Genomic DNA, 27560 nt, shown 5'->3' with positions numbered 1-27560 from the left:
AAATTAATTATCGTATTTATGTACGCGATTTATACATTTCTAGGATTACCTGAAGTATTATATACATTTCAATGATTACTTATATGTCTACTAAAATTTATAAAAGCGTCAATAACACCATAGCCCGACTAAACTCATACATTATCCCTTGAATTGTAACTAAAATTTAATTCATTATGCACGAGATTAATTAACATATTCTACAATGATATGCATATTCAAATTGATTTAGTAAATTTTAATAAAAGAAAAACGTTTCATAACCTTTGATAGCGATTAGGTGTCAATCTGTAGATCTCTGCGATGCTTTTTACGGTCTAGTTTTCCACATGGTATATTTATCGTTATTTGTAAGATATTTTGTTGAGGTACAGCTTACAAGTTTATTCGCTATCATTATCTGATCATGATCAAGGGAGGGAGGCTCCATAACTCCTGATCGAGGACATAGAGCTAGTGGCTCAAACCTAAACTACTTTAGACATAGGTACGTTCTGCGCATTGACTTGCTTTCGTATTCCTTTTCGTTCTATTAGACAAACGCTGATAGGCGATCAGAAGGATTTGTCCAAGACACCCAGTGCATAGTTTATTTCATGTATAAGGTTATGAAAGTTGTTTCTGTTTTATTACTAGGGCTGTGACAACAGCATATTGTTTTACATTGTTTTTACCCTCGAGTATATATCCGACACAGTTAGACACAGTTAATCAACCGTAAAGCACATCACTATATAAAATCATATACGATGTCACCGGATACACACTCGAGAGTCAAAAGAATTGAAACGAACTATGCTGTTGTCACAGCCCTATTTAATACATACCTCAAGAACTGAGCATATTGAGGTAAGTTGATTGCCACATGTGTCACATCTGCCTGACAGGTTTGCGGATACAGGTTTTAAAGTTTGGCTTGTTGCTGTATGTAAACTGACAGTAAAGCAGCTATATCTATTTGGTAGAGCGTAGCGTGTCTGCTCTATCATCGATTGCATTTATTGTAATTATACTAGGTCGTGCATTTAAACGGGCTCTGCGCCCGGGACTACAATCATGTAAACGAAGAGTAGGCTGATGGTCCTCTTGTGTTTGTATGTTTCCTATCATACGCACCCACTTTGCCGAACACTTTTTGCTATGAAACTGAAACAATCAAATAAAATGACAGTTTAAAAACAACAACATCAACAAAAATAAGTTTAAGCAAGAGGCACGCAATAAAAAAAAATAATACGCATTTTTTCCTTTGAAGTTCACATTTACAAATTTCCATTGAATTAGAAGTAAATTAAGCGATGTACAACCATTATCCTTTCAAACTCCTCGGATACCTTTGCACTAAAATCACCTACTCTTCTCCGTTCACACCAAACCATTTTAGCATTTCAGGTTATCTCCTACTTTTGCGTCTGAGGTCTGCATTCGCTACACGATATAATTTACAAGAGAATCCAAACAAGAACCAGACAACCAGACTTCCATATATTTTAGTTTAACCTTACATCGTCGTGTTAGTTAGTTATATGTACCTTACTGTTATCACTCTAACCAGGACCTTACCCTTATCTGGCACGTCTCTGACACCATAGATGCAGTACTCTCCCTAAATACTATGATCAGCAAGCACTAATTCTTAACATATTTCTGTCCATAGTGTACGAGTCTTGTGTAACAAATACGCATATCCTATTCAATAATGCAGACAACGTTCTGATATTGTTAGACATCGTCCTAAACTCTCGTCCCCAAGTTGAATAGCCAATACCAAATGCGACACGGTACATCATAGTTAGAAATCTATTGTAAATCACGTTAGAGATCCCTTGTATTGTTTTCTTCCGTTAAAATAGTATGCAAATGAGGCTATTGAATAGCTCAAAGACAAATTGAAGAACATGTTCTCACACAAAAGCTTTTAGCATACCACTTTCTCTCCAATAGAGTAAGTATTCCTATGCAGCTGGCATTATTCAAAGGCACCATGCATTCAGCAGATTTAACCGACGTAAGTCCAGTACAATTAGACAACGTTTTGAAGACTTCAGAAATACAAGTAAAATTTAAATAGTCACTGCAAAGCGAAGGCATTCTGTAATCACCAGAAAACGCATTGCTTCGCAAAAAGTAGGAATTCAATATATCCGGAAAATTTATAACAGTGTAGTTATTAATGAGCAATACGAATGATCCCAGTATCCAAGAACTATGAATTTGTCTGTACTGGAATCGAGAAAGCTAACGTGCTTCTAAGCGGCTCGCGTTCAACTCAATTTTAGACCCAACAAATTATTTTCTCCCAAATTACGTTCAGCGGATAGAAGTCCCAGCTAGATGCTCTGAAAACCACCCTTTTGTGATGCTCATGATACTATAAATAACTTTATACCTTATTTAAGATCTTAGCTCATCTCTGCTATACTATCAGAAAGATGTTTCGCTGGGGTTGCTCCAGTGCTCTCCCAAAACTTTTTAACTAATCTTTTACCAAACATTGCTACTAACACTGCTGGGAAATTGATTATGTAGTATCAATTTTCAATACTATTGGTGAAAGAACTAATCCACGCAATTATTAGCCCCTTTATCGCTCTTAATAAAATTCTTTGAGTTCAAAATTAATCAGGCACCCGGCAACATCCTTTTAGATATTAAACTTTTCTAAAAAAAACTCCAGTACATTTCCCTTCGCCGAAATAGTGTATCCCTGTTCGTGCTTTACAAATATTGTAATGGAATGCGCTACTACGAATTACCACCGCATATATATCCACGACGTAAATACACCGTAGTTATCTTCGAAGTTTGAAAGCCACTTACGCATTAGGATAGAACGTTTTCAATCTTATCTCACTTAACATTTAGATAAGAGACAAAATGGGGCTCATAATTGAGTAGGTCAGTTATTTCACAAGTATTCTTGAAAAGTATCTACCTTCGAAATGTTAGTCTTTGGAATTCCCTTACGGTGTCCTACTTCCATGGCTACTTACAGGCAGGAATTTAAATGTACTCAAACCCTGCTCAACACCCTGTATAGTGCTCATGTAGACTCAAATAATAATCTCTTATGTATACATTGCTTCAAATGTAATCTGAAATGATGTAGCGGAAAATACCTAATATTTCGCAATATAGGCAGATTATTTAAAAAATACACTGATTATATTATGCCTGTATACTGTTCGTAAAATTCAAGTCTATGTCAATTATTTTAAATGTATGGATAAAGCTGAAAAAGACAAATACATGCACAAGTAACCTATTCTGATTCTAGTGTAATATTTTTACTTGCACTTAATTTTCTGCTATAAGTAAGTCATATATTAACACTCACTCGTACAAATTGATGCCGCCATCCACGTGAGCTAACACCCAAACTACATTTACGGAAAATAATTCTCTAATTGAAGGCATGTTCTGAAGGATGTTGCGTTTTTTGATGCGATAGCGACTGGATGGGAGCTTTACACCTTTTTACAAAACTTTCTCTAAGATTAAATCGAGGCAAATGCGTGAGTTTAATCTAATTATGGCGAGTAAATTTGATTTAGGTTTTATCAATTGATTAAATGAAAATAAATACAATTCATCAATCCTAGAGAGCGATGAATACCATCCCATGCAGAATGCATTTACTTCACAAATTAGATTAAACTTATCTACGAAATCCATCTTGTCGGAAGTTCTCATGCTTTATTTACATGACATGATTTCCCTTACGAATGTGTGAACTATTTCTGACATGCAATTGCAAATTTTCGTATCATTATTTGTACAGACAACGAACTATTCCAATTGACTGTAACTTAATCATAACAGCGTATTTATTTTATTGGACAAAATTCTTTATAACTATATATATATATATATATATATATATATATATATATATATATATATATATATATATATATATAATCCCTTTTGTCTGTGTTTGTGTCTGAGGGTGTGAGGTCGTTATCTATAAACTCCAAAATGACTAGCTTGAATTTTTTGGAAATCTTCCACAATGCACGTATGTATGTGGGCATTTTCTTATATAAGTTGTATATCGGAATTTTATTGTAAACTGAAGTTCCATATAAATCTGAATAAGTATCGAACATCGATTATTAATAAAATGCTATTATAAAGGAACAATCCGACTTGGAGCAAAGATAACACTCTTATACAACCTTACATGACAATTGAATTTAAGAAGTTTTATCATAGCGCAAGCAGAAATACTCGGTGTACAAAATCAACAACATCCCCTACAACGTAGGATTTCCTACAAGTGCGTGTGAATCATCTGAAAACTAAGAAATGTTGGACTAATTTACTTTGCCATTGTCTACATGTGAATAAATATAAGTGGGCATGACTTATTCCTCAATTCGACGTATTATTACTTCTCTTTAATCTCAAACGATACATATTTACACATGATGATGTACTTCGGTTTTTATATAACGGAAAATATGCGCCTATAATTATGATACACGTTAATAAATCTTTAATCTTTTTTCTGGTGGATTCATAACAAAAAAATATGCGAAGAACCTAATCAGTTTCTTTTTTTTTTATTTTACTTTTAAAACTAGTATTTAAATCTGATTTTATTTACATCTTTCTAAGAGGTTCGGATAAACATCAATTGTGGATAAAGTGAAATGTTATTTTGCGGAAAGACCTTGATTCGAACTGTGCACATTCAGGTCTTTAGTCGATATAATTTTATCTTAGTCACCGTACCCCATATTTTAATTGTAGCATATATCCTACATCTGCAACAAACTTACTTTCTCCCTTGCTCCTTCTCTACGTTTCCAGGCACCAAATCTCACACGAATCTGAATGCAAACGCTGTAGATTGCTATACACGTTCTCAGAGATAAACACACGCAATAATGCGGGTTATGAATGGATTTGAACTTTAGCAAGACACTTTAATCCGCAGATACTGTCATTTAGGCTCAAAACAGAAGATCACTCGCCTAACAAACACGCTTTGGAAACGGTTAATTATTGCAACAACCTACATTCTCATATCCTTCTTGCTCTTTTTCTGTTTGTTGTTTTTCTATTTCTTTCGCTTACATTTAGATATTCTAATAATGGATTTGTACGTTTTTGGTCGTATTATGATTAGTTAATAAGATGAACGTTAACTATAGAATACCACATTTTATTAAGTAGAATGAATAAGAAAATTATTTTTCACCTTGTAGATGTGCTCCCGTAATGAAAACAAGTTGAAACATAGATTCGATGATAATTTGTACGAGTTTACCCTCTGTCCCTATCTCTCTCTCTCTCTCTCTCTCTCTCTCTCTCTCTCTCTCTCTCTCTCTCTCTCTCTCTCTTTATCCCTCTATCTAGATATCTACTTATCTATCTCTTCTGTGTCTGCTTGTATACGTCACGTTCTAACGTAACATAAGTTATTACATATTTTAATATTACCTTCTTTTATTTAATAGCGAATCTATATCTCGGGTGTTGTCACGGAGTCAATTTTATTTGATTTTCCTTTCGCTTATTTACTTTTAACAGTGTTTTACGTATCAATTTAATTTTCTTAATTGTATTTTAAAAGATACTTTGTTATAGAAACTGCATGTTCAAACCTGATAGTACAAAACAAAACGTTATGAAAAAAATAATATTTTGATATTTTTGCATTCTAAGCCGAAGATATTGCATCTGGCGAGTCTAGCATCTAAATGCCTCTTCGCATTACATTTAAAATGTGCATGCCAATACAGTCAGGTAACCAGGACAGTTTGAAGAAATTTTAAAATCTAGCAGTCTGAAGGAAGTAACTATCAATACAAGAAAGGTTTCTTTCTGACAATTACTGAGGTCAAGAGTGAAGAGGTGGATATTGCACCAAAGTATGCATGTTAAAAATAACCAAGTGTTATGGGTTCAGCAGATTTCAATTAAAGTACTTGTTACACCGAAACAGAGATATACAATTGTAGCGATGTAGCGGTATGTGCATAACCAATTAGATTTGAAATTCTTTCGGATCTTGTCTTAAAGTAGTAAATACCCAGATGTGCCGACAACGCTCCAGGCTTTGTGCCTTTATAGAGATAGAGAATAACCATAACAATGAAATCACTCCTAGCATAGTACATTTGTTTTTAATAAGTAAACAAATTTGCAATTTAATATGGTCTTTATAGGTGGAAAATAATGAATTTTTTGCGATTCTCAATTGCTTAAACAAATTCACGGATGGAATAAAAATCTTCCAAACACAACATCTTAAAGCGGTATACATATATATATATATATATATATATATATATATATATATATATATATATATATATACATATATATATACATACACATATATATGCGTACACATATATGCATATATATACATATATATATACACACATATATACATACACATATATATATACATACATGCATATATACATATATACACATACTTACATATATATATACATACATATATACACATATATACATATTTACACATACATATGATGAAGAACCAACACACCCAAACACAAATACAAATAGAAACCGTAAGAGAAAAATCCTGTGGTACAATCCCCCTTTTAATCTGAAACTTAAAACAAATCTAGGAATGAAATTCTTAAACTTAATTAAAAAGCACTTCCCTATTAATAACATACTACATAAAATTTTCAATAAAAATACAATAAAGCTTAGTTATAGTTGTAATGAAAACCTTGAAAAAATAATTAAAAAACATAATAACAAAATATTAAACAAAAATAGCACACCCATTGCTACCGGAAGTTGTAACTGTAGAATTAAATCAAAATGCCCTCTTAAAGGAAATTGTCAAATTACTTCTGTAGTGTACCAAGCAACTATTTCTACTAAGGAAAATCCGAATGAAAAAAAATATTACATAGGAATGACAAATAACAATTTTAAAGAAAGATTTACCGGTCACAAGTGCTCTTTTGAAAATAATGAGTACAAAAATAGAACTTCCTTGTCTAAATATTACAATGAACTAGTAGAGCAAGGTTACTCCCCAATAGTAAATTGGAAAATTTTAAAGAAAGCGAAAACCTGTTCATCTTTAAACTCGCCTTGCTACCTATGTCTTTATGAGAAATTATTTATACTTACTTTTAGAGAAAGAGATAAATTATTAAATAAGAAGCACGAAAATTCAATTAATTGCAAACATTATAAAACCCATCTTTTAAGTAATTTAGTTTAGATATAAAATTTAAATAAATTAAAAATTGTCACTGATTTCTATAATTTATTAATATTCTATTAATATACTTTCTCCTCTCCTGATTTCATTCTTTACTTCTCCTATCTTATATACCTGTGTGTCTATGTGTATATGTATGTGTCTATGTATTTATTTTATGACCGTGTGTACTTAGATCTATATATTTCTATATTATTTGGTATACCCTCCCATGTTTATTCAATCCATTTGTATGTTTCTATGTGTGTATGCATCTATCTGTACCCTTGCCAAATTATTTGTATTCTTATGTATTTCTATATATATAATTTATGTAAATTATACATATTTATGTGTGAGTATATATATGTGTGTGTGCGTTGTTGTGTATTAGTATATGATTGTGTGCATATATTTGTGTATTTTTGTATGTATGTGCATACATAAGATTATATATATATATATATATATATATATATATATATATATATATATATATATATATGCTTATTAGTATGTCGGTTGGTTCTCTGTGAGTATATACATATGTATCTTATTATTTTTAATTTGGGTACTATCTACCTGTGCGTCGCTATTTTTGAGTATTTCGTTGATTTAATTACTTCTTTTGCCTGAATATATTTATAGGTAAGTGTACTTGTATCTGTGTTATTAGTAATCTGGTATTGAATGTATTAGTTGTGATTTAATATGACTTTATATCTATACTTAAATAGCTTAAACTTCCAACTTAATAGTATAGTTACACCTTTACTTATGTGCATGTATATGTATATATATATATATGTATGTATATGTGTGTGTATGTGTGTGTATATTTGGGTATATATATGTGTGTGTATATATATATATATATATATTTGTATTGTATTCTTTTTATATACATAAATATTAGTAGTTTTTTATTTATAATTATTGGACCTATTTAATTTATTTAATCCCCTCTTATGGCTAAATATGTTATATTAAAACGATAATAAATATTAATTTTATTCTGTTTTTATTATTATTATTATTATTATTATTATTATTATTATTATCATTACTATTATGTTTATTGTTATTAATAATAATTTTAATATTGTTTTATCATTATTTTCTTCTTTTATTCATATATTTATCTAATAAAAACGCGAAAACTTTAAACTTATATCATTTAGCATAAAGGGCCTAATTAATGGTAGACGTATGTTTGAATTGCGTTGATTTTACTCGTGGACGTATGTAAGAGGATAAATATGCTAGCCGAATACATTCACTGCCTTTTTTGACACGTTCATTTCTGACGCTTGGATTGTATCTTCTGTTTGTATTTGTAATAATATGTTTCATTACTGAATTGTATAATTGTTCATAAATTGGTTGACACGCAGATTTTTTCTTTTTCTTTTTCTTTTTCTATATACTGTCAAATTCTTACTTTCTCTCTTTCTCTATTTAACTAGATCTCATTATTCTTTCCTTTTCCTTCTAGTTCTTATTCTCTTTATTATAACCATTTATTTCTTTTTTCTTTTCTTCTCCATATCATATATATATATATATATATATATATATATATATATATATATATATATATATATATATATATGTGTGTGTATATGTATATATATATATATTTTCTCTCTTCTTTTTCTCTCTATTTTGTTTTCTCTATATTTTCTTTCTCTATTTCTGTCTCTATTCCTTTTTTTTCTTCTCAATCACTCTCTCCCCATTGTAATCTTTTAACTTTATTTAAATTGCCTCTCCCTTTTTACTTTTTTATTTAATTAAAGTCGTGTGTTTTAAGTTTTTTAACTCCAACTTCTAAAGAGTTCCTACCTAAAATAAAAATCCATTATTCATTGAACTTTTGAATAGTCAAGTCGCTGCCTGATGATATCTGTTGTTTGATTGAAACAAGTGGCTATTTGTAGCAGCGGGATGTGAGCATGTTTATATAACAATAAACAAGTATATATATATATATATATATATATATATATATATATATACATACGTATGCTAGTTGGCCGTTGACCTAGAAAAAGAGTTCATTCGCCCTTACATATACATATATATATATATATATATATATATACACACATATACATATACATACATATACATACATATATATACTTACATATGCATATGCATATATATATATATATATACTTAGAAATAAACTTTCTTTAAATAAAACTCAGTAATCGTGCACATCTATTCATAATAATTATTTCGGATTGTTTACACTATATATATATATATATATATATATATATATATATATATATATATATATATATATATATATATATATATATATATACGAGTTAGAAAAGCATTTCATCCAAGGCATGAAAATTGTTAAACAAAATGTTTTTACTGTAGGCTTTAAAAATAAATGTACAAGAATCAATTTGTAAATTTATTTATCCTCAAAGTGCACTTTTATAAATTTTACAAAGTAAGGTATACGAATGTAATTTAAATTGAATCAATAAATTACCTTGGATTTATTTGATGCAATTTACATTCTGTTGCACTTTAAAAAAGTCATTGAAAATCTTATATCAATATCATTAATTGCTAGATGAAAGATAATGTTTCTAAAGTGCACCTAAATGTACATTACATAAAATAAATCCAAGGTAAGTTTTTGATTGAATTTAAATTAAATTTTTATACCTTACTTTGTAAAATTTATAAAAGTGCACTTTGAAGATACATACATTTCAAATTGAATCTCGTACATTTATTTTTGGAAGCTAATAGTAAAAACATTTTGTTAAACCATGTTCCTGCCTTGGATGAAATGCTTTTCTAACTTGTATCTTATATTTTTACGATTATATTTAAAACACTCCTTCTCTCTATTTCAGTTTGCATTTCTTCTCACACCACAACTCATTTTTGCAACCATCGCTTTGTATTATTACAGGTCTGAATATTCTCTCTGTTTCAGTTTATATTTCTCCTCACACTACAACGTATTTTTTGCAACCCACTCTTTGTAATACAGGTCTGAATAATAAGAAAATCTGAATTTTTTTTTACAAGAACTTTAAAATAACTTTTTTAGATTAAACTTTTAAAACTTCTTTCAATCTTCAATTTAATCAGGAACATATTTCATATAGGTTTCCTTAACAAATATTCACTACATAACGAGAAAAATAGAGATGAAATTTTCAAAAGGAGTGTATAACTGGTTACGGTCAATAGTAGTCCTCGCCAGCGAATGTCTTTGTTATTGTTAGTCTATTATTATTATTATTATTATTATTATTATTATTATTATTATTATTATTATTATTATTATTATTTAAAACATTTTGTGTCCTGCTCTTTCGCGCGAGGACTAATATATATAATACATGTCAGAGAAGTGCATCAGTGGACGAGATGCGTTATTAAATTTTTCGATACAGAAAAAAAAATTAAACCGCCTAAAATATTACTTACGCTTTTTGGACTTTTTTGAAATTAATAGAGTTAGTGTCAGATCTGGTAATCACTGATATCAAAGTTGCGACACAAATATCAAATATTCAAGCATTCAAGACGAGTGGGGCATCAAGGGGCTTTCAAAAGTTCGTTGAGAATTGTTCTGATTATGTAAAAAAAAAGAATCCTGAAACACAAAATGTCGTTAGTCTTTAACGTTTTCAGTTTTTTAGTTAAAACATAGAAGCATTTAATTTGGAGTGACGTTCGTATATTCTAATCGCTATTTACCGCTTAAAATTTTCTAGTGTTTTAATTTCTTTTTCTCGAATTATTATGTTCTTTTGCCGTGTATTTTTATCATTTATTATTGTGATTCATAGCCAAGGGGAAAAAGATATTATTTACTTCAAAATTTTCATTATTTTAGATGTATACGGATCATTGTAATTCGTTACACTTTTGCCATTCACTCACTGACCAAAGTATGAATTAAAATAAATCTCTTTTTGCATGAGCAATAAATGTTTGAAACTTATAGAGTTATATAAGCATGGGTAGGCATTGCATGGGCAGGTTAATCTTACAGTCTAAGCCAACAGCCCAAAGGATCAAGTAAGTTCCCACTTATTGTTTATCGCATTAAACATTAGCTAAAAACTCTCTAGTATGAACAGATTAGTTTACGATTTTCTTTATCTTTTTATATTTACTTACATCTAATATTAGACTTTTCCCGGCTATGGACTGTTTTATGGCTAATGGAAGATTGCTCTAAGCTAAACTTCTAAATATAAATATCCATCTATAATCCATCATAGATCGTATTTTGGAAAGATTATGCGACTTGCATTCATTTTATGTCTCTTCGTTTCTAGACAGTTTCCGAAGAAAGAATCGAACTAGATTAAATAGGTTTATTATAGTTCACTTACGTTATGCGTACACAGTCGTGTCAATATCCTTGCAATACTTGGTCACAAATCAAATGAATGTGGTCAGCAAAACTTCACTTCGGTTTAAGTTACGTTATTAGCAAAAACAATAGTTTCTAAATGTATTTAACTTAGTTAACATGGTTTCGCAAAAATATAGCAAAAATATGAAAAATATGTAAGGAAAGAAGAGATAAATACAATAAACGTTTTAATTTTACATTGAATATTAAAACTTTGAAAAAAATATTACAAACTTTTGAAAATATATTATGATTATTAGAAGTAGCTTTATTATATTACAAAATGCCTTTTTGTGTAGACTAAAAACATTAATTGGGTGCGTATATATATATATATATATATATATATATATACGCACACAAATAATGTTTTATATAAATATATATAAATAATTATATAAATATATATAAATTATTATAAATAAAAGAATATATATATGTATATATATACGCATTATATTCGCTAACTTACCTTCATATAATCCAATTTCCTAACCAAAATAGCCATTACTAGCAACATCATCATCATCATCATCATCATTAATATCATTACTCACTATTACTTATTATTAATGCCATTATCATTACTAATCTCATTGCTGTAATGGTTATAGTTATAGTAATAGTATTACTCTTATCTTAACATGTAATGGGTAGTCTTGAAACAGTGCTCAATAAACGTGCCAGCATTCTTCCAATATTGTATATAGAATCGTTTGATATTGTTGAAGAAAATGTGGCCTGTTATATAAGCGAGTATTATGCAAAAATCTTGTCATAAACTTGCTAACAGTAATTATGATCGAGAGCTAATATTGCATAATAAACTCTCGTGCCACAATGTTGTGTCATAACTAGTTGATTTTGGCGTAGATAATGGGTCGCTACGTCGAGATACAACGATTGTCTGTCTGGCCTCCGTTTGACCATGACTCACTCTTTTTGGGCCGAGCAGCATGGGTAAGCCTGTATAATTTTCTCTCTACGCAAAAGGGGGAGGCTTTCCGCAAGGCAATAAGTTTGTTAAGAATAGTTAAGTCCTTTAAATTTTGATGGTTATTGATTATCACTTAATTTTAATACATTGCAAATATTCGTAAAATAAATATCTAAAATTATTTTATATGAAAATAAACTGTGTTGCGTGTCATTGTTCATAACCGAGCACGTTCGTGCCAGCAGCCATTCCAGCCAAAAAAACAACACCAAGAAGTCGTGGACAGCCCAACGAAGATGTACGTCTCTTTAATTTTCGTGAGAAGAATAGACGAGTGCGGGTTAGAAATACAAGAAACTCTCCCCTTTCCACTAAGAAATTGTTGTTACGATCAGAGATTGATAACAATGAAGTCCAACAGAGTGAGGTATGTTTTATTGTTTTCTGCAAGACCGTTTGTTTAAACCGGCGGAGCCTTGAATCGTCCACTAGTGGAATAGAAGCGTCTCAATGACGACCAAGTAACTTCCTACCGGACACACACATTATTCGTCGTTCCCAGTCGGTTTCATGACCAAAGTAAACCACCCCCGGTCCCATATAGTGTCGTATTCGTCACCACGTTTACCTGGTGCCCATATATTACTATGTGGGTGTTGCAGAATCAGAATATACTATCGCATAGGAATAATCTGTATTCTGAGAAGTTAAAAAATAAATAAAGTTCAAGACAGTCAAAACAAAACCAAAAGAAAAAAAACAAAAAAACGCCATATTACCAAGTAAAAAACTCACAACTTTTTCTGGTTTGTGAAAAAGAAATGAGCGTTACTGCACACAAAAATAATCGATTAAGATCGTGCACTGTGAGCAATTTTCACCAATCTCTTTTAATAGTACGCAACTTCGAAAATGTTTCGGTAACGAAAAAAATAATTATTTGAAAGACGTTCTTTAAAAGAAAATTAAATGTTTCACTTATTTTAAAAAAAATATTTTACGAAATATTTTAGCAACACTCTTTGTATAAATGTAAAGAAACAATTTCTTCTTCTTCTTCAAAAAAAGGAAATTAGCATTTTAAATAATTCACCACACAGTTGAATTCAAAAATGTCATAGTACATCAAAGAAACTTCAAATAAATGAATTCAAATAAAGAAATAGTGAGCATTTGAGAAAAAATCCAACATGAGTTGATGGCAGGAAATGTCTGCATGCCATCGATATGTGATTAAAAAATGTGTATGTTACATGAAAAGAAAATATCCTTGTCTAATTAATCTTAACGTTAAGGATGTGAATTCCATATAGAAACGGTGATTTCATTTGAATAAAACAAAATACGCATACAGGTCCGCTTGAAAGCCAAATCACAACGTAATAGTAGGAAAATAAACAAATATTTTACTTGTTTGAAATTTATTACATAAATATTTCGGAACTATACTCCATCTTCAGTGTGTTGTTTTCTTTCTTTTTTCCTTTTTTTCTTCATTGCCATGTTGTAAAGTTGGAGAAAAAAAGTATGTTTGTAAAGAGCCGTGCGTAGTATCTCAGCGGTTGTACTTTGAAATGTTGGACCTTTTCTGAACTTCTGTACAATTATATATATATATATATATATATATATATATGTTACACAGAGAGAGAGAGAGAGAGAGAGAGAGAGAGAAGTGAGTAAACGCGGAGTGTAGACACGTTTACCAGAACCGAAGGTCAGCTGACCAGATTACGTATGTGTGACGTTGTCAGGTTGGCTGGATCTGGAAATTTGATTTAGGCTTTGAAGAAGACAGACGGCTTTCCGTTGTCTCCCCCTCTTAACTGGGGAGGGGGAGACGAACGCTGACGTGTGTAGAAGAAGAACCACACAGGCCGATTTCACTTCCACCTTCTGCAGGACCTCTGGGGAAAGTGAAATAAAAACTATAAAACCCATTCATCGTCTTGGAGTGATAAATCTTCGTCAAACAGGTATCAAGTCTCCCTCCATGATGAGAAATTTCCAGATGGTCCAACATCGAAGAAGCAGGGGGTAGGTTCTGAAAATACATGTCACACACACGATCCCCTTTATGATAATCAAACACACAACCATTTATATTAGAGACAATCATACGCATACGGAATCTTTTATGTTATACAAGAAAAACTATATGTAACAAATGTTCAATTTGACGCTCCTCGATGATAACCAATATATAACATATATATATATATATATATATATCTAATAAAAGAAGCGAGATTTACTCCTATAGTCTAAAATACTGTGGGTTTATAGCAACAGATGGCACATAAACATATATTAGCTTTACGCTAATAGCCATTAACTTATTTAGATATATAACGTCAGCACACACAGCTGATTTCGATACATTAAAATATTGCATTCATTCCTAGGAACGCCATCTTCATCATCGTCATAACCTATAGAGGACGTTACTCAAATGTCCGCCGCTATTCCATAAATCGTATTTCGAAACCATTCTACTCCGTATGCAATTATACTTTTTCCTGCTTTCCGTAATCTACTCCGTTTTTAATTGATAGTGAGTTCATACTAACCTTATCCCTTTAATACTACGCAATTAATAATTTCTCTATCTTCGCATCTCCCAAAACCTCATTAGTTTAGATCTAGATATTCGTACATTCCGGAAAAAACAAAACATACTTAAAAAAAGAACGCTCCAGAAGATTATCCCTGAGTAGAATCATTGCATATTACATAGCACGATTACAATATTCGGAATCCCCCCCCCCAAAAAAAAATCCCACGAATATACTAAACGCTTACTGGGGACGCTTTAGAAAAGCAGTTTGTCTCATTTTGTTTTCTCGTTGCCGATTCAATTTTAGATTTACATTTGTGTTTATTTGATAAATGCTTGCAAACACTATAAATACCTAAAATTACATCACCCTATTAATTTACAGATAAAGATGTATTAACAATTACTTTAAATTAACCTTTTACTTTAGAACAGGAAAAAAGTTGCGGCATTGCTGTTAGGACCACCGATGAACCGGAAGTGATGTAGGTTTAACTTAAGGCTCGACAATCGAAAAATGGGGGTGCCTATTTAAAATAACGGCGAAAAAAGCGACCCCTCCTTGTAAGAAAATTGTCCACTTGAGGGTAAAGAAATTAATGTTTTTAGCTAGTTACGGTATTTGTTGTCTGAAGGGTCGAGGTTCAAAACGATACTGATCTTGTGACAGGTAATTATTACGTGACACACTTAAACGCACACACACAGAGGAATATATATATATATATATATATATAGGCATGAAAAGAATCTATTTTCTCTATCTAGAAAAGTTGGGTTGACATTATTATTTTTCTATAGGGGTGAGGTTACTTACAATATGCTAGCTCCGTTTGGGGTAAAAACGCCTACGTTACACAATAGTATGTGGTGCCGTGGTGACCAGGCATTCTGCGAAAAAAATATTTTCGAAAAGATTGAAAAACAATGGATATTAGCGGAGTAAACTCAGTCTCAAAAAAGGAAGATACATTTATTTGACGCCACTGGAGACTAGGACTTTTCGTACAAAAAAGAGTCACAAATGATTAAAAACCAGCGTAATTTCCGCAGAAAATGCAGTCGTAAAGGAAAAAAAGAAACAACGTATAATACCGAGTACAAAATAATGTGGAGGAAGAAAAAAGAAATAAACTGGTTAGTGAGTAATATCGTTCCTTTTCTCTTAGTTTTCTGCATCACATTCGAATATTTTTCTTTTGTTTTGTCGGTCATATCTCGTGTTCGCAGGGAGGTCGAAAGTAAACAATAATAGGAAAATAGAAAATGTATAAAGATGGATAGATATAGATAAATAGTGATGAATTATTTTGTAAACAGTAAGAACGTTGCCGAGATAATTCGGACAATAAATCAGACGTTCTAATGTTGGGGCATTATTTAGTCATGACAGACTTAAGGGGGCATGGAAGTTAGTGACGCGGTTTCTGAGGGTTCGCTGTACAAAGTCGTTTAGAGAATAGCAGAAATTACTAGCAGTACGTAAACAGATTGCTCGCATTAAATTGGAGGACTGCCAAAGACAACTGAACTATATTTGTTATAGCTATTGGCGACATTAGCAGAGAATAGAAACGAAAGGAACGATAAAGCGAAAGAAGCTAGGAAGACACTGGCATGCGACGTAGGAAAAAAAATCTAATGACAAGACTGTCACATAAACGTATATTACAATTGCATGTCTCTCGAATGTATGGATGATACCGTTGGTGTACGTCCGTATATGTTTTCAACTATATGAATTCGTATGTGTGGCTGTATGTGTTGCTCTGCTTGCAGTTCATTTAAGGTACAATTTTAAATACTATTTTCAAATCTAGACATTATACGTTCATCTATTTCACCTAGGGTTATTTTCTGATTTTGAAGAATTTCGACGTTCCTAATTTTTCAATGCTTATTTTCAATTGTTTTCTTTTTAACATATTCAGTGGTCTGTGTATGAAATTTTGTAGGATTTGTCATTAATGACCTTGGTTAGGCGCGCGATCCGTCATTATAACGCTATCTGGTCCGTAGGGTTGAATAAATTGATAACTTCTGATCGATGGCAACATTTCAAAAGCAGTCAATGATAAAGATATTTCTTATCTTTCCTCCGACCAGGCGATGTGTAAAATTGGGTAATAAGTTGCTAATTACTTTTAATTCATACAAAACCGAACGACTTTTATTTCACCACAAACTCTCATATCCTCTCATTACTCAGGCTAAACTTCTAAGACTGGCCTTTATCATTGACCTTAAAAGAAAACGTACATCAGACCCAATGCCAAATTCGAAAAATGAAGGTATCTCTATACTGTTTCAGAGATTATCTCACTCCCGACGCATCCCCTACCTGCACAAAGCCAATTACATCCTATGATAAGATACTCTTGCCACATCTGAGCTGGCGTTTCTCAGACCAACATTTCCTGCTTTGACAGAATAAAAAACTGTCTTCAAATTTAGTAGGCTAGGATCTTATCGCCTCCCTACCTCCTTTTTGTCCACAGAAAATACGTTGAAAGTCTATCTTTGCTCCGTTGTTAATTTTATAGTAAGTGTTTAACTGAGATCCAATCAAAGTTTCCCCTGTAAAAAGTTGCAAGAAATACTCGGTAAGCCGACAACTTTACTCACACTCTATTCACGCATAAAAATAAAAGAAAATTCCATGAAAAGAGTTTTATACGTAGAACTAACAAACTCTGGAACGCAACATTGTTTGTCTTCTTCCCGTCTTAATATGGTATAACTGTCTTGAAATGTAATATGCATACTTAATCGTTATTTTGATAAGCCCTACGCAAGTTGCACCTATGACCGACATTTTGTCTTAAATTTAACCCTCATCCTGACCTTAAAAAATGGTGACCCTCCAAGTGTAAAAGAAAGTTCAACATTAAAATAACAAATTACTAAACATATCTTTAACACCAATTAAAGCCATTCAAAAAGCGTGATCATGCCTACTTTCATCATTCGAAAATTGAATTATCAAGAAATTGCTTCTCTCAAATACTCATTCTCAAAAACAAAGTAACACACACTTTCGATATTTATGCTTTAGCTTTTCCGTTCCCTTACAGCAATGCATTCTATCTTAACGACCGTTGTAATTTTAGTCTGTCGTTTATTACTTAATGCCTTTAATAATATTATCGCTAACATAATGCATTACATCTAAATAAAAAAGAAAAAAAAAACTCCAACTCTCCATGACTTTGTTTCGGTTTTCTGCAGATTATTTCTGTAGGACATCTGATTTATATTATACAACTAACAAGTTTGCCTTGACCTTGAAAGAGCATTAACGCGAAAATTCGAACACCTCACTCTTAGTAACGCACAAATGCGACATAAGTCGTATTCTTACCCGCAATGTTAACGAACTATGCGAATGAATTTTGTGGCATGTGTTTTATTTATGTTTATGCGTAATGTACAACTCTTCCAAAAAATTCGATAGAGCGATTCTTGGGCGTATAGTATTGTGTGACATATTAATTTCGTAGATTCACCTGTCTAATATAACCATTCTGTGAACAAAGCTGCCTCTGAGCTTACTTCATCACGGCATTTTCAGTTTGCCTCGTTCGTCTCTTCTCTGCTAAAACACAACGCACATGTAATTTTTTTTAGAATTACAATGCTATGATTAGGAATGGATTTTAAAAAGTAAATTGGACTAATGTATCTGCAATGTATATTTAAAGTAAATTAAATTATTTTATATGAAACAATCGATAATTTTGATATCTAATTATGAATAGTAATCTATAAAACACAATGGTCGCAAAATTGTTTCGGAACATGATATAAGGTCGCAAGTAAAAAAAAACGTGTTATCAGTAAATCCTAAAATATATATATATATATATATAAGTATTTCAGTAAAGCAAATACATTATTGTCTACACGTACAGAGTATGTGTGAAAGAAACATCTTCCCTGTACGGTATTCAGTTTGCAAAGATTACAATCCGATTAAAGAAAACATGCATATAAATACTCACATTGATTCAATTCGGCGTATCCTTTATATTCAAACTAGTGACGAACTTTTCCTGAAAAAATACGCAAATATTTATTACTTTAGGCATATACACAATTCTAATATATATATATATATATATATATATATATATATATATATATATATATAATACATATATATATATATATATTTCAGGCCTAAATTAACCAATGAGCTATAGAGAGGTTAATAGAAGAGTGTTCCATACGGAAGTAGAGCAATGTATACGGTATACTTTTTATTTGTTTGAATCTAGTAAATATATATATGTGTGTGTGCGTGTGTGCAATCTTTATAATAATCATTTATTTTCAATATTTTTTATATTTTTAAAAATTATTGTTCATGTTATATAGTTTTATACATACATGACGTATATATATATATACATATATATATACATATATATATATATAATTAGAGCTTATTATATTGAAGGCCGAATTTAACTAATGAGGTGTAGAGAGGTTAATAGAAGAGTGTTCCATACGGAAGTAGAGCAAGGTATACTTTTTATTTGATTTTATTTGAATCTAGTAAAAATATACTAGCTGGCAGTAACATGCTCATTACTGTGTAGCAACCCATTTCTGCTTATGTATAAAACAAATAAAAACTATATATATATATATATATATATATATATATATATATATATATATATGAAATCAAAAGGATGTATCTTATACCTGATATACGCAATGGTATACTATAATCTTAAGTTAAGGAAAATCTCAAAAACTATAATCTTAAGTTGACGAAAAATATCATAAAGAAACCACGTTATGCACAAAAGAAAAAGAAGCAACATAATTTTCAAGTCTTAATAAATTATTTGCAGTAAATTAAAACGAAGTTAAGAAAGTTACGTGCGGAGTTTTATCCGACAGACCACGTCTTGCAAAGAAGAAATTACCCCCCCCCCAAAAAAAATAGCTATCAACTTATCCAAAGTAGAATTTTCACGGCCCGTTAATCTATCCTTTTTGCTAAGAGACGACATGGAAAAACTAGCTTAACCGATGATAGATACGTTAAAATAACTGTTCCGATTATTGATTATCGGTAATCACGGATGTTTTATGAGAAACAGTTAACTAAGATCATTCCCAGACTTAAATTTCTGTAAACTTTAAACAAAATCTCTTCAGCCGTTTCGGAGTGTATTAGGAACGAACTCACACACACAAAGATGCATTTATATAATTGGAGAGATACACACATTGTAGAGAGAAGAATTGATTGTAGGAAGAAATGAATACAAACATAGAAAGACAATGTTTTAGATTGTATAAGTATTAAAAAAGGTGCTTTTTCACATCGAAGAAATAAATAAAAGAATATATACCACAATGCAGTCATTCAAAAAAGAAAACGTCATATTTAGACACGTATATTATTTTCTCTTATCAGTTGACTTTTGTTCTTACACAGTAGATTTATATGTCCATTCAGGAGTGTTTCTCTGCGCAAAATGTGTTAATAGTAAATCGGTATGGTTACGTGTCTTTGCCTGTTCTGCTATGTAAATTGACTTTTCTACATATTCCCATGTAGGACCGAATACAATTATTGCCGCTTGAGAAATAACTAACATTGTCATTATATCGTAAAGCGTACTGTCAAAAAGAAGCCTATGTCCGAGAATTTCCATATTTCGAGGCCGCGTCTTGTACCATCCATTTTTCTTCTTTTCCTTCAGCACAAAGAAAAATAACGAACAAGACGGACATGAGATCGTTTGATTCCTCTCTTTGTGGTTTTTGGTTTCGAACGGAAATCACGCAAGCTGCTATGTGGCATTCATAAAGTAAATTAATCGATGGAAAGGAAGAAAAAACGTATGAAGGTGTCGTAAAACGTGACTGCGCAGATAAGGGCTTTGAGGCCTAAACAACAGAGCCAATTCTTTACAAGTGTGAGATAACAAGATGAAAAAAAGACAGAAAAAATAATGAGAGACTAAGGTTCACACAAATATGTTTGTGTTTTTAATAAACGTATCAATCTTTTCATGTCAATATCGTTATCATTATGTGACTCTAGGCAAAGGCAATCTCATATATTTCTCATAAATTTAAGTATAGGAGTTTCCCTCAGTACACAACAGCCTATCTGTCCGTTGGTCGACTAATTCATTGTCAGTTGCATTCTTGTTCGTGTACAACTCTACGAGAAAAGATTTGACCAGTTTGTGGGTAAAATCGGGATATTCTAAAGATCACTTTGATATAGGATCAAAAATTCAAAGGACACCTCGAATGCTATCTAATGAAAATTATGAAATAAATCATTAAAACATATACTCCACATTGACCGAGCCAAATAGTTGAGGATCATATATTTCTAGGCTTGTTACGACTTTTTTGTGTCAGACAAATTTGACGCCATCTGGTGTAAGTAGCAAATAATAAAGTAATAACGGTTACCGCACAGATAAGATATGCCTTTCAACCTTAGTCTTAACAACAAAATAAGACGATGGGTAAAAGGAAATTATTCGGCAAAAAGAGAGTTCCGTACGTATGCACATCTGTAAAATAAGTTACTCGAGTGGATATTTGTCTTATTATAAGATATTAAAATATTGAATTATTGGATGCTTCTAGACCACCAAGTCAAACAGGTTGGAAATATAGAAGCAGTTTATATCTCAGATAATTCTGAATAACACATGCCATAATAGTATTTGAGATCAGCAAGATAATGTCTATAAGAGTAAAGTTATAGAGAAGATAGAATTGGGCTAATCACTTTCACGCAATTTATCAAAAAACGGGAAAAATATCCACCGGACAACATGCTATCGTTGTAGATTTTTAAAGATAGGGAGTAGCCTCGTATTTCAGAAAATGTAAAGAGCAATATGGAGAACTGGTGTTGCCAGAAGTTGAACAAACAACTGATCTAGTATATGATTTCATATAAAAAGGTTTGCTTCAAAATTGACCAAGAAATGTCGGATTCGATTCCTTGGCAAAGGCGAAGCTATCCCCAAGAACACCAAGAAGAAATAGAGCACATCAACGATTGAACAGCATTAGCTGTTCCTTATCAAGATTAAACCAATACATTTGTATAAAATTTTATCGGTCCCGATTTGGATGTTTACACTTTATTTTAAAATAATTTTTTTGTCAGTAAATAGTTTTATATTTATATACTTCTTCACATTTTAAATAGAGAGTTGTGTATGAGTTGGTTTGCAGCTTTGTCACGCACACGCTTCGCCGAGAAATTCTCATGGTTTACCGTACATTATTAATAATAGACTTCTTTTTAATTTTAGATATTAATTATAGATTCTTATTTTTTTTATTATTTTAGATATTAATCCATTTACTGAATGATAATTTATTTATATATAAAATAACATTTTTTTCTGTCATAATTTTCTATCATGTGATCCAGATTTACGTACTGTATTTATTACTAATGCGTCACTACTTATCAAAGCGAGACAGCCAGTAAAAGATAAAGGAGTATTTGTTTTGTTAGGGGGAATGATATAATACCGTGATGATTGTTAAAAATGATTGAAATTGGGCAAAATGTTATTATTAAAGATAACAGATTCACTAAAATTTCATTACAATGGACTTAAAATAACGATATTTTAGTCAGGTAGAAATGAGTTTCGTGTTATAGTGTTCAATATATGGGGAGTACAAGAAAAGAAAGTCTCTTCATTGAAGGTCCATTTCATTTTTGGTACACATAGTATAAAAGGGTAATTAATGGCAGTGCTTGAAGCTAGCTGAATTACTTCTGTTGTTACAGTGAGACGTATCCAAGTATTAGTGATAACCCGATCACCTATCTTAGACGGACAATAGAACACAGACACATCTGCTACATCCGCACTATTGCAGGTGGCTTTCGAAAAGAGAAGGATCTCCTGCTAGATTACGAAATTAGTTTTATAAGCTCATAAGATGCGTCAATATTACTCCATCCACGAACATATTATAATTTTTATACAAGTTATAAATTGAGTCACAATGAGGCGCTAAAATAATCCGACTTCTTTTTCAGAGGTACTAGTAATGCATATAATGAAAGAGTTTCATTTAAACAAAGATGTTACGGGTAGTACTAGGAACTTGTAAAAAACAGGGGCCTTTATGAAAGAGATGATTGATCCATTCTTTTTAAGGAAATGTGGTGTTCCGACTGTAATTTATCTAAACATCTTCTAAATTTTCTTCTGACGAGAGAAGTGAATTAAATAATATAAAGTAATGTATTTATAAACGGAGCTTACATTCCACGAAACAAGCTTCAACCAAAAATATATATACGGTCAACTTTAAACAAAATGCAGGAACGTATATTTTTATCCGTTTGATACATAAGTATAAGTTAGAAACTTTTAATTTGATTAAAACATTTGTATTTATGTATTTACCGATTACATTCTCCTTTTCGTTTATACTATTATAAGTTAACTTATGCCGGCTACACTACAGCATTTCACCAGTTTTTTTTTCCGAGTAAAATATATATGTGCAATACTATTTCGACAACGCATACTATCTAATATTAAAATGTACACTATAAACAGCCTGACTAAACATGGATATTATGTATGTATTTAGAAATGAGAGAATATGCATCCGCATCATACAGCAGTGAAACATGTTTTATGGAATTGTAATACACTGAATATAGTATGTTCCTGATTCGGTCTTCTATCAGTCAATATTCTCCATTTCGGACGTCTGTCTATTTAATTACCATCATGAGAGTTGACAGTTGTGAAGCAGATACCGAAGCGGATCTATGTCTCGGATTAGTGTCGTATCCATGACGCTAACATTGGCAAACACAAGATGACAACGTTGATATGGTTCCTCACTTGAATGCGTAATTAACAAAATGGAAATTAATGTCAATAAAATAAACGGGAATAGAAAAACCAGCGCTACTCGCTGAATCATGCTAAAAGTGTTTTATAGACAATATCTCTATAACATACCAATGGAGCATGTAATTTCCTGAATATATATATATATATATATATATATATATATATATATATATATATATATATAGAGAGAGAGAGAGAGAGAGAGAGAGAGAGAGAGAGAGAGAAAAGAGAGATAGCGAGAGAGAGAGAGAAAGAAGGGACTTCTTTCTCTGTATGTATGCGTAAATATACGCTTATATATTAATTTATCTATTGTCCTAATCTGTTTAGTTGCTGCTTCACGATGTTTCGGCCGACTATTCCTGGATTTCTACCAGGGAGGAACCGCGACAGGATACGAACCCCGAATCTCCTAACTGCATCCTCAAAAATTATTGCCTTCCATAGACGTCGCGACTCAACGTGTCTTGGCGAAGTAAGTTTCTGACCGGCTTGTGTAGGATTCAAACTGCTATCTTCAAACAATGTTCACCTGAAACTATAGAGATTCAACGTCTTCATCTACTGCGCCAACGGGCCCAGTGGATTGAGACGTTGAATGCCTATGGTCCCAGGTGAGTATTGTCTGAAGATAGCGGTTTCAATCCTACTCAAAACCGGCCAGGAGCAATTGCTGTTGTTTTCTTTTCCTTTTTTTGTCCTTTGGGGCTTGCTGTTTTTATATTTTTTTAATTGTCTATAAAAGTGGCCGCAGGAGGGTAAAGAAAAAACACAATTATAAATACAGCATGCCTCAAAGGAAAAGAAAAGATAAATAAAACAAAAACAATTGCTCCTGACGATAATCGGATGCACCGATGGAAAGAACTTGAGAAAAATCTGGCCGAACAACAACTTTTGGGTGCCATTCTATATATTATATGCCTGCCGAAATTAAAATGACCGCTCGGTAAATAGAAAAGATATCCAGAAAGATCGGAGAACGGAATAACTCTGTCGTGTTCAATCATATGTGTCTAATTACTTGCTGCCAATACACGCATACACACACACACACACACACACATATATATATATATATATATATACTTTAATAATTGTATTCATTCAATTATTAGTATTGCAAATGAAATTAAAAGATAAAAAATAACATTGTGATATCTATAATTACAATACATTTAACTCACAACTACATGCACGATATTATGGTAAAAGATCTAGGTTGCAGATATTATTAAAGAAAACTCTCTTCGTCCGAATTTCGATGGCAGCACTTATGCCAACAATAGCGGCAATCAGTACAGTCTTAGATACTGATGGCGGTTTAGCTATTTAAATTATTTTATTAAATTAAAATATATTATTATTCAATATTTTGACTTCGCTTGTATTCACTTTATTTTACAATGTATTCGTTACTTATAATAAATTAAGAGAAGACTTTTTGCGTTTTCAGATTTCCTTTTATATTGAGATATTACAATACATTAATGAAATTAAAAAGCGACATCATTTTAAATTTGTTATCTTTAACTTATTTCAAACATATAAAATTCGTCTCAAGTGTATTTTGAAATATGTTTCCGTTGTGGTGATGTTTTAATTTGTGTAAATATATGAGTTTAAGTAAATAATATTTATAAAATATGTTGAAGTAAATAATATTGACATTTTTGATATATCGTTTGAAATTATAGATTGTATTTAAAAAATACTAAAAGTATTTTTTTATTAATTTTATATTTATGATTTTATTATTTTTATATTTATGATTGTATTTATTTGTAAATTTTTGGTGTTTTTGTTATTAACATGTGTTATTTATTTACGCTTAAGTAACGAACCAAGAAGCTTAATTTTTTTTTATCTAAAGCAGATATAATAATACAATATTTTATTTCTTTTCTAAGTTTTGTTATATCTTTTCTAAATTTACACAGCGTATTTATATTCATTCTAACGTATTAGAAAAGAACATGATCATGTACGCACACACACATCATATTATATTTTCAGAAGGAAAAATGTAAGAAAATAAAAAACACGAAGCAAGTAGATAATAATGTTAGCGACCAAAAAAAAAATAAGAAAGCAGCAAAACGCTGACAAAAAGACATTTGCCAATTCCACATTATCAGCAAACGTCAAAGTGTCATGAACTGCTAATGGGGCATGGTAATTAGTTATTTTTTCTTGCGAAGCAGCGTAGTCAACGATTTTCCGGTCTAATGGACATCACAATGTCTGCGTTATTATGTTTATATGTACATTTCTGTTTCCTCCTATTTTCTGACTAGTTTATTTCTATCGTTTTCTTTGCCAGTTTCCCTTCAGCTCAGACTCGATGTCCTAAGTGATTAGGTATTCAGTAATTCATTTCGCCTTTTCATACTTCTGACGTTTTCAAGAGACTTGCATAAGCAACTCCCAAAGCGCAATCTTATTAAGCTAGCAATTAGTAAAACTTCATTGAAAGAAGTTGAAAAATACTGCTCATATGAATATCACGATTCTATAAGTTTTGGTGATTCTTGAATTACTATTAGATAAAAATGTTGTGAAAAAAAGGAGTTATTTCGAAAATATGCCATTAATTTTCATTCATACTATAACACGCAAGGTATAGTATAATAGATGATTACCAAGAACATTCATTTCACTGGATTTTTTAAGACATAAAACGGGAAGAAACACTTATATAGCGTGTTCCACATTCGACGCTGTTCCAACAGTTATATATATATATATATATATGCATATATATGTATATATATATACAAATATGTATATATATGTATATATATATGTATATATACGTATATATATGTATATATATGTATATATGTATGTATATATATGTATATATGTATGTATATATATGTATATATATGTATATATATGTATATATGTATATATATGTATATGTATATGTATATATATGTATATATGTGTATATATATATGCATATATGTATATATGTATATATATGTATATATATCTATATATATGTATATATATATGTATATATGTATATATATGTGTATATATATGTATGCATATATATAGGTATGTATATATGTATATATGTGTATATATGTATATATATGTATATGTATATATATGTATATATGTATATCTGTATATATATATATGTGTATATATATGTATATATATGTATATATATGTATATATATGTATACATATGTATATATACATATATAATTATATATATATGTGCATATATATATTTTTTTTGTATATATACATATATATATATTTGTATATATCATCGGCGGTCACTCGTGTCCGAGTAAGACTGTCCTCCGTTGTGGCTTCTGTGGGTCCTCAGGTGAGCATAGAGCCCAATCCTAGACCCAATTTGTCTTGTGCAATTTGGGCAGATAAAGGTAGTGGTGGTGGGGTGGGGTTGGGTGTGTCTGGTTAATAATCTGTCCTTTCTGTGCTTGCGTTTATCCTCAGCAGCTTGATTTAGGTCACTACTATAAAGCGCAGCACCTTTATGGACAGCGCTCCTCCATGCCAACCTGCTCCCAGCCACG

The 27560-nt window shown here is 31.1% G+C and overlaps 1 protein-coding gene across 15 annotated transcripts in view; it reads right to left on the bottom strand.

The window, feature by feature from the left end:
* The window catches only part of LOC145286115 (uncharacterized), an 863779-nt gene that overhangs the window by 467531 nt on the left and 368688 nt on the right, over positions 1 to 27560 (bottom strand). For 13 of the 15 annotated variants that reach the window (XM_080134803.1, XM_080134807.1, XM_080134809.1 and 10 more), the window contains one exon: positions 19111 to 19161. The exons of the other annotated variants lie outside the window; for them this stretch is intronic. The gene's annotated coding sequence lies outside the window, so the exon portion shown is untranslated. The remainder of the gene's footprint in view (positions 1 to 19110; positions 19162 to 27560) is intronic. 15 annotated transcript variants of the gene reach the window in all.

The sequence above is a fragment of the Euprymna scolopes genome, chromosome 10, assembly GCF_053919585.1.
Source record: "Euprymna scolopes isolate OS-2025 chromosome 10, ASM5391958v1, whole genome shotgun sequence".
NCBI lineage: Eukaryota > Metazoa > Mollusca > Cephalopoda > Sepiida > Sepiolidae > Euprymna > Euprymna scolopes.
This window is presented reverse-complemented; position numbering and strand designations above follow the sequence as displayed.